The sequence below is a fragment of the Alligator sinensis genome, unplaced genomic scaffold (assembly GCF_000455745.1).
Source record: "Alligator sinensis unplaced genomic scaffold, ASM45574v1 scaffold568_1, whole genome shotgun sequence".
Lineage (NCBI taxonomy): Eukaryota > Metazoa > Chordata > Crocodylia > Alligatoridae > Alligator > Alligator sinensis.
In genome coordinates, this window is record NW_005842637.1 from 178,333 (window position 1) to 188,024 (window position 9,692).

A 9,692-nucleotide genomic window follows, 5' to 3' on the forward strand; every position below is an offset into this window, starting at 1 on the left:
ACATAATTTCCTTAAGGCACAGCCACCCTTCCTGGGCTCCCATCTCTTCAAAACTCCTACTTTGCAGTGCATCCTTGACTAATCGCCTGAGTTTATTGAAATCAGCTTTCTTAAAGTTTAGCACTTTCACCCTACTAGTTACCTTACCCACTCGATGTCTTATGATGAATTTTATTATTTGGTGATCATTGTCCCCCAGGTGACCACCAATCTGTAGGTCCCCTACCATGTCATCCCCCATTGCCAATACCAGGTCCAGTAAGGCATTCCCCCTAGTGGGACCATGTACCTCCTGCGTCAGGTGGAGGTCCTGTACACAGGATAGGAACCTGCGTGAATGGTGGGACTTTGCTGTCTGCGTCTCCCAGCAGATGTCTGGGTAGTTTAGGTCCTCCATGACTACTGCCTCCTTAGTTTTTATGGTCTCTGAGAGCTGCCTCAGGAGCCCCAAATCTAGCTCTTCCCCTTGGGAACCGCAAGCTTCTTTGCTCTGTGGGCATCCCTCGTGGTGGGCCCCTGGCCCTCTCTGGGTCCTGGCCCCAGCATGGACCACTTGGGTCACTTGGGTCACATCTAAGCTGCTTGCCTGGCTTTCAGGGATTGGGAGCCCCCCCCATCCCAGCTCAGGTGCTTCACAAAGTGTGCCTGGCCCCATGGGATCACTCACCCCAGCAGGCTCAGGTGCTTCAGGAAGCATACCTGTCCTTTCCTGCATTAAATAACCCACTCAAAGGTGGAAGCTGAGGTTAAGGCACCTCAACCCACCTTAAACCAGGGAGGTGCTCACTTCTGCTATCTACATGGGGATTGCTATGCCACCAGCAGCCCCACTAGGCCTTTCTGCCCTGGCCAATGAGGCTTCCAAGCCATCCCCATAGCCTCACCCTTACCTCCAAGGGGTTCCTGGCAGAGCTCAGCAGAGAGATGTTTCTTCTCTCCTGGCTGGTGAAGTGGTCAAAACAGTGGATCTTGAAGTCCATCTCCTCTAGGGATGACAGGGACAGCTCAAACCACTCTGATCTATTTTCCCAGGCTCTCTGAAACTCAGGAGACTCAGAAGGACTAACTTTTTCTTTTAACCATATTTTTCCTTTTTAATGAAAGTTGAAATTCTCATACAATCACAGGACTCTGGAAGCTGGGGTTTTGGGCACAGTGATATTGGCACTGATACCACAATCTATTCTTCAAGAAAATGGAAATTAAATAACACTGGATTCTGTATGTGGCAAGCTGGCTGTCAGGCTCACTGGCAGCCTGGATTGTTAGCTTGAGCTCAAAGGGCTCAGGTTCTCCACTGGTGGAGGCAGTTTCTCTTCTCCAGCAATCAGGGAATGGCAGGAAGAAGGCAGCTCTGCCCTTACCCAGGGGTAAGGTGAGAAAGTGGACCTGAAAGGGAACTAACCGCTCAAGTTTCCGGATTGGTCCATTTTCAATCTGGGGCCAGGACCTCCAAAAGGAATAACAAGCCAGCATGCCCAGTACATGGGTGGCTTCAATGAGGGATGTTGAAGAAGGATGACGAAGAGCTGGTGTAGCTGGCCAGCAGGGCTGAGCAGTTGCCCCAGAAGCTCCTGGAAGACATCTTCACCAGATAGAAGCAGCAAGCAGTTGCATCCCAGCCATGCTGCAGGGAGAGTTGTGATGATGGTGTACAGGTCAGTACACAGAGTCCGGGAGTGGACAGGAACACAGTAGCTTCACGAGGCAGCTCAGGTCCCCAACCCTGCACAGGACAGGGGCAGAAGCCCTTGGTGCATGGACCAGTGCACAGGGCTGGAGAGTTGGTGCACACACCGGTCCATAGAGAGTCCAGGAGTGGACAGGACCCTAGCAGCTGTATGAAGTGATGTGGGTCCCCAACCCTGCATTGGGTAGGGGCAGAAGCCCTTGGTACATGGACCAGTGGACAGGGCTGGAGAGTTCAGTGCACAGAACAGTGCATGGAGGATTCAGGAGCTGATGAGACCGTGGCAACTGCACGAGACAGTGAGGGTCTCCAAGCTTGCATGAGGCAGGACACAAAACCATTGGTGCACAGGATGGTGCACAGGGCCATACAGATAAAAGGACCCCAGCAGCTGCACAAGGCAGTGGGGGTTGCCATCCTACATGAGGCAGGACACAGGGCCATCAGCACACAGGGCAATGCATGGGGCAGAGTGGGCTGACAGGCTGGGAGAGCTGCACAAGGCAGCTGAGGCCTGCTTGTAGAGGGAGGAGATGTCTCACCCCCTTGGAGACAAGTCAAGCCCCATCAGGCCACAGGGAATTGAGGTCCCCCTCCCCAGCCCCCTGGGCAAGGGATACCCACGGGGGAGGGGATGCCCACCATGCTGTGGGTGCCAGATGGGAAGCCCCTAATGGGAGGGGGAAATTCACCTTGGGGCAAAGATAGGAGTCCAGGGCTCTGGCTTGCTAGGGAGAAATCCCCAGGTTAGGGACCTGCCAGCTGAGTTGCCTGAGTGGAGTCAAAGGTGCTCTATAGGGTGACAGGGTTCCCTGCCAGGTTGTCTTTTCTTCATTGGGCACAGCTGTGTTCCACAGTTGCATTCTGTTCTTTTCCCTCCTCTATGTTGTTGGGATCCCTGGGGTAACCCTGCACCTCTATTATTGTATTGGGAGAGTGTTATAAGCTGCCTGGTATTGGTATTTATTATATGAAGTGTTTTATGCAAATGTGTTGTAGGTGATGTAACCCCTCAGGCAAATATTTCACTACAGGTCTCCCTTGCTTTATGCAGGTTTTGCATGTGTGAATTCATTCTTATGTGATGACCCTTTTTATACTAAAAAATTGTTGTGTGAGGTAAATTCACTAATGCTATTGGTGTGGTGGAAGCCTGCAGTCAGCTGGTTTGTGTGGTGGATTGTGGTCGCGATACGCACCAAAATATAATCTCCGATGTGGATCTGTGCTTCTCGCTCATTGTCTGTGACGTGTTTCTGTAGTTGTCATCCCAATTATGGCTTCTATGCATCCCACTAGCTTATCTCCTACCCATCTCTACTGTTGGTGAATACCAAAATTGTCTTGTAAAAGTGGTAGAAATGGGCCTGCGGGTCAGTTCATTTGAGGTTGTGGAATGTAGCCCTAGTTGTTACATTGCAAAGCAGGTTTGCTTTATGCGTTTTGAGTTATGCACCACTTTCCAGGAACGCATGTACAGCATAAAGTTAGGGGAAACCTGTATTGACTCATCACTGCCAGTCATTTTGTTACTGGTCTGTCAACTAACCCCTGTTTTATCCTTGAGTACCCCCTCCCCCTTGGGCCTGTAGGGCACTGAAGGAGGGGCACGGCTACAGTCTAACCTGAAGGCCACAGGGAAACAGGCCTATGCATGGGTTCAGGGTTAATTAGAGTGTGTTAATAACTATAATATAATAAAGAATTAACAACTTACAATCATCAACATATATACATTCACATTTTATATTGTCTTGTATTATATTATATTTATATATATAATTTGTATGCATGTGTGTATTATATAAAATTTGTGTGTATATACATATAAGTTGATGATTGTAAGTTGTTAATTCTTTATTCATATTAAACCTGATCATAGTTAAGGTTACTGATTGTCCTGACTCTCTGCTCTGTGGGAAGAGGAGAGGAGCTGCATGCAACTAGGCAGCTATGCCTCCCACAGCATACCTACACCTGCTAACCATCCCTTCATTTAGAGAGGGGGTACCTTAATGACTTAATTTCTCTTAACAACTTACATGTAGCTGGGGGAAAAGTCATGTGTGATAAAAACTGTTGTATCCATTTGTCAGATCAAGATCTGGGCAGACTACTGAAGGGTATTTTTGCTCAAGCTAGTTGAGCTGTCCAGTTTTACTTTTGCTGCTGGCTTTGGCCAAGGACCTACTGTTAGATGTGCTATCCAGGAGCACATTTGTGAGGGACCAGCAGGGAAGTGTATGCTTAGGCATAACCAACATGGGTTCATCAGAGGCAGGTCCTGTCAGACCAACCTGGTGGCCTTCTATGATCAGGTAATTAAATCCTTGGATGCAGGTGTCGCGGTGAACGTAATCTTTCTGGACTTTAGAAAAGCCTTCGACATGGTCTCTCACCCCATTCTCATTAAAAAATTAGGTGACTGTGGTGTCAATCCCTACACAGTCAGACGGGTGGCCAATTGACTGGAGGGCCGCACCCAGACAGCAGTGGTGGATGGGTCTTTTTCGACCTGGAAGGACGTGGGCAGTGGGGTTCCACAGGACTCGGTCCTCAGGCCTGCACTGTTCAACATCTTCATCAGTGACTTGGACGAGGGGGTGAATAGCAGCTTGTTCAAATTCACAGATGACAGTAAGATGTGCAGGGAGGTGGGCACGCTAGAGGGGAGGGACAAGCTGCGATCAGATCTGGACAGGTTACAGAGGTGGGCAGATGAGAATAGGATGGGTTTCAACAGTAACAAATGCAAGGTACTGCACCTGGGGAGGAAGAACCAGCAGCATACCTACAGGCTGGGGAACTCCCCTCTCACCAGCACAGAGGCAGAAAAGGATCTTGGAATCATTACTGACTCAAAGATAAACAAGGACCGGCGATGTGGGGATGCAGTCAGAAAGGCTAACTGCACCTTGTCATGCATCCACAGATGCATCACGAGCAGGTCCAAGGAAGTGATCCTCCCCCTCTCTACGACCTTGGTCAGGCCCCAGTTGGAGTACTGCATCCAGTTCTGGTTGCTGCACTTCTGGAGGGATGTGGACAACATCGAGAGGGTCTAGAGGAGGGCCACTCGCATGATCAGGGGGCAGCAGGGCAGGTCCTATGAGGAGAGGCGGTGGGACCTGAACCTGTTCAGCCTCCACAAGAGAAGGCTCAGAGGGGATCTGGTGGCCATCTATAAACTGGCCAAGGGAGACCAGCAGGCAATGGGAGAGTCCCTGTTCCTCCAAGTACTACCAGGAGTGACAAGGAACAACGGCCATAAGCTGACAGAGAGCAGATTCAGGCTGGATATCAGGAGGTACTACTTCACAGTCAGGGCGGCTACGATCTGGAGCCAACTTCCAAGGGAAGTGGTCCTTGCTCCTACCCTGGGGGTCTTTAAGAGGAGGCTAGATAGACACCTTGCTGTGGTCGTCTGACCCCCTGTGGCAGGGGTTCGGACTTGATGATCTGCTCAGGTCCCTTCCGACCCTACTAACTATGAAACTATGTTCAGGGCCCTTCCCTCCGCTGTAGCCAGGCTAGTGGATAGCACCCAGAGGCCACCCCAGGCTTGTTAGCAATGCAAAACAAACAAAGGAAGTTAAATAAATAAGTCAGCACTTAGCCGTCTTCCAGTGGTTCTTCCAGGCTTTACCTCCTGGCTGCCTCTCAACTTTCAGAGGCTTTGCAGAGCCTGTAGGCTTGTGCAACAAAGCAAATGATCAAAACAAGCAAGCAAACACAGACAGACAAAGAAGATCCCTGCTCTGGGCTCTCCTGGTAGCTGCTTAACCCCTGGCAACTGCAGGTAACCTGCTCCCTGGCCAGGTGCAGCCACTTGAGGTTATTTTCACTGTCTTTTATGCTTCCCACTGGGCTCACCTGGTTAATCTTCTCTCACTTCCCACACCTGTATCATTTCCCTTGCTGCAGGGTTCACTATGTCCCAGGACCTGATTCCCCAGCCTCTGGTGAGTTCTCCCAGGTCTGGGGTGGGTATGCAGAGGTGCTTCTGAGGTGTGGGGTTGTTCAGACTCCCCCAGACCCCTAGTAACAGGGCAGGGACCATAAAGAAATATGGATGTAGCCTAAAAATGAATGCCTGCTGTTTGTTAATTTTTCTCTATTTTTTTTGACAAAGTAAGTTTGACTATTTTCCATGTATTTACCCCAATCCTGCAATAAGGTCTACATGGGTATCAAAATTAATTCACATTCTGCTTTTCCAAGAGATTTAAGTTGTAATTCATCAGTAGTAACACTTTCCACTGGTATAACATTGCAAGTGATGATTTGTCCAACCTCAGTAGTTATGTAACTATCACTATACACTCTTTATTTTGTATTTCTTACCCAGGAAAGAGCACTACCACATAGTTCCTGACCCTTTTCCCAAGGACAGTTCCAGCATTTTACAGTAAAACAGCTGTTGAATAAAATGAAGAAGCCATTTCTGGAAAAAGGGGTTGGAATGAAGGTCTTCCCTGTTAGCAGAGTGCTGTAACTAGCCAGAGAAGAGATATGAACTGCAGATTACACTTTAGACAAGTAGTCTAACCACCAAGCTATCACATAGCATAGGTGAGCCCTACATATGCTTCAGAAGAAAGCTATGTTCATCACTCCCTTTTGTGAAAACCCAAATCATGCTACCGCCTATGAGCTAAGCAGCAAGCTACTTTTCCCCACAAAAGCAGAGGCTGCTGTAATCATGAACAGAAACACAATTCTAGGTCCATAGGGAGTGATAAATTCCAAAGGGGGTTGAGCAAAGATTTTCGAGATCACAGTTCTAGGTTTAGGAATTTAGAATCCCTCTAGATCACACATAGATGTCTACACCATAAACTGTCCTCCCTCCACTCCTCCTATTGTGTACAGTGCTTCTTTTCAGTTCTAGAACATCCAGTATTGGACACAGATGCCCAAGTTTCCTCCAGTTCCCATTTAGGTGCTTATGTCCTCGATCTAGCCCCTGCCCCGCCCCCCCCTTACTGCACATACTCTCTCTTTTCCTTTCTACTTAGTCATCCCTATAATAAACAGAAAAACAATACAACTCCCCGCCCCTTACATTGCCTTTTCCAAAGAAAGTCCAAAAGAAAGCTGTTTAGTTCTGACTCTCTGATACTCCTGCTCTTCCTCTGCAGGAGACCGTTGCTGACTGCAGCACCTGTATATCCAAAAAGTGTCTTACAAGGCAATAATCAAGGAGACACAGTCAGGACAGTCAGCCTATGCTCATTCAAAGAACCAGTGGAATCAGTTGGAATCACTGGGGATTAACTGGATCCTTTGCCCCCTGTCTATGACCCACCCTTATTTTATCTTTCATTGACTGAGAGAAAGCTGTCTCTGTTTCATTGCTTCCCTGAGCTGTCAATACTGTGTTCCCCATCTTACCCTGGACCACTTCTCACTACATAAAGGCTTTACAGAGGCTGAGGTGTATTGTGCAAGTTTTGGTTGGGAGAGTGTTAGGTGAATGTTTTTGGAGATCTGGGCGGGGTATAATTCTATTTTAGCATTGTAGGAATGAAGGTGTTTGGGATTTTTTTTTAGTTTCTTGTTCAGCCTGAAGCATTTTGCCTTGCTCAACTTCTAAGTGATACTGATTTTAAATTACTGAGATGTTGATTATGGGTCCTAATTAAAGGGTGAAACAAAATGGAAACTTCTGTTCTGTTCTTAGGCTAGAAACTAGGCTGAGGTTGGACTAGCTGTGTAAAAACTGAAAACCTTTGGAGATCCTTGCCCCCTTTTAGGAGTCAACTACTCCTAGCAGTAAGCCTTAGCATGGAACTAGAAAGAGGTGGGTGTGAGGCTCTGGAAAGTAAAGGCTTATCAATGGATGAATGGTTCACTGGTAAAAGTGTGAGATGTAGTTTTTCTTGGTGTGAATTGCCTTTGTGTGAGGCAGTGTTATACTAGCTAAACTATACAATTCCTCATATGAAGCCAGAATTCTAACTAGTTCTGTGATTATCAGAGTTCCTTTCCTTCCCAGGGGGAACTATCTCATAGATTTCATAGATTTTCATAGACATTAGGGATGGAAGGGACCTCGGAAGATCATCGAGTCCAGCCCCCTGCCCAAAGGGCAGGAAGTCAGCTGGGGTCATAGGATCCCAGCAAGATAAGCATCCAGTTTCATCTTGAAGGTGTTCAATGAAGGCGCTTGAACCACCTCCGGTGGCAGGCTGTTCCAGACCTTGGGGGCTCGGACAGTAAAGAAGTTCTTCCTTATGTCCAGCCTGAAACGATCTTGAAGTAGTTTGTGACCATTCGACCTCGTCATCCCTTGGGGCGCTCTGGTGAACAAACGTTCCCCCAGATACTGGTGGTCACCCCTGATAAACTTGTAGGTGGTCATCAGATCACCCCTGAGCCTGTGCTTTTTCAGGCTAAAGAGCCCCAGGGCTCTCAGCCTGTCATCGTAGGGTCTGCTTCCCTGACCTCTGATCATGCGCGTGGCTCTTCTCTGGACTCTCTCAAGCTTCTCCACATCCTTTTTGAATTGTGGAGCCCAAAACTGGACACAGTACTCCAGCTGCAGCCTCACTAAGGCCGAGTACAAGGGGAGAATGATGTTCCAGGATTTGCTTGAGAAGCATCTATGGATGCAAGCCAGTGTTTTGGTCGCTTTACTAGCCGCCGCATTGCATTGCAGGCTCATGTTCATCTGGTGGTCAATGATGACCCCTAAGTCTCTTTCTTCCATAGTGCTAGCCAACATAGCACTGCCGAGCCTATAAGGATGCTGTGGGTTTTTTTTCCCAAGGTGGAGAACCTTGCATTTATCGGCGTTGAACACCATCAGATTCTCGTCCGCCCACTTGCTGAGCCTGTCCAGGTCAGCCTGGATCACCCGCCTGTCTTCTGGTGTGGATGCTTTGCCCCAAAGTTTCGTGTCATCGGCAAACATATATGTTCTCCTTGTACTGTGCATGTAAAGACCATTTGATAGACACCAAATATGTCATATGTTGCCTGTCTTGTATTGTTGTATCACTTCACATATGTGTTGTATGTTCATCCCTTCCATGTTGTAACTGTATGTTGACCAAACCCCTGTCACAAAGGGGAAGCAGCATGCAGGCCTTCAGTACAATCCCTGCCTAATGCTTCCCAGGTGCAGTCCTTGAAAAGGGAAGAGTATAGAAGCCTGTACAAACCCAAAATATATAAATCCTTAATCCTTCTAGATATTGTTTTCATTTATGTGCCCATTCTGATTCTGGTTCTGCTGGAGCCAGTGAGCCAGTGAGTGTACCACATCAGGTGTGTTTTTTGTTTGGTTGAATCCTTATTCTGAACCAGTAACCTGATCTGTTTTTTCGTGGTTCTGTTCTGGTTCATGTTCAGCAAGCAACTTTCAGATAATGGTTCGGGTTCTGTTCTGGTTCAGGAAAAACTAAAGGTTGATTCTAGTTTTTGGTTCAGGTTCAGGTTTGGTTTGACTCCCTGCAGAGAACCAGAAAGAAACAAGGATATATCCCTAGTGTGTAAAACTTCTGTAGTCTTGCAAGTAGAAGGCCAAGTGGAGGGAAAGGTGAGGACCCCAGGATCCTTTTCCTGTATTCTGTCACCCCATGGAGTGGTAGAGCCTTTTAATAACATTCTACTGTTAACTCATTCATCTTGTGATCCACTTTCTGAACCCTCAGGTTTTCCTTCCATCAAATGTGTTGGCAAGGGAGAAGATGAGGGCATCTTAGTTGCATTTAATGTGATCTTTCCAGAACAACTGCCATTCCCTTTGGGCCAGAAACAGAATTAAGACTGAAATTGCAATTAACAATACTGTTAAATGTCAAGTTCCTTTGCTGGTCTGGCAAAATAGCTTCAGGCTTCTCTCTGTAGTTGAACTTGTAAAGTATTATAATCAATAGCAGAATCTTTATGATGCTGGAACCTCCCACTGAAAGCAGAAAATCTTGCAGTAGGTCAGTATTTCCTAATTTTAAAATACAATGTCAAGACATGCACTTGAAGTTCTTAGGCTACCTTG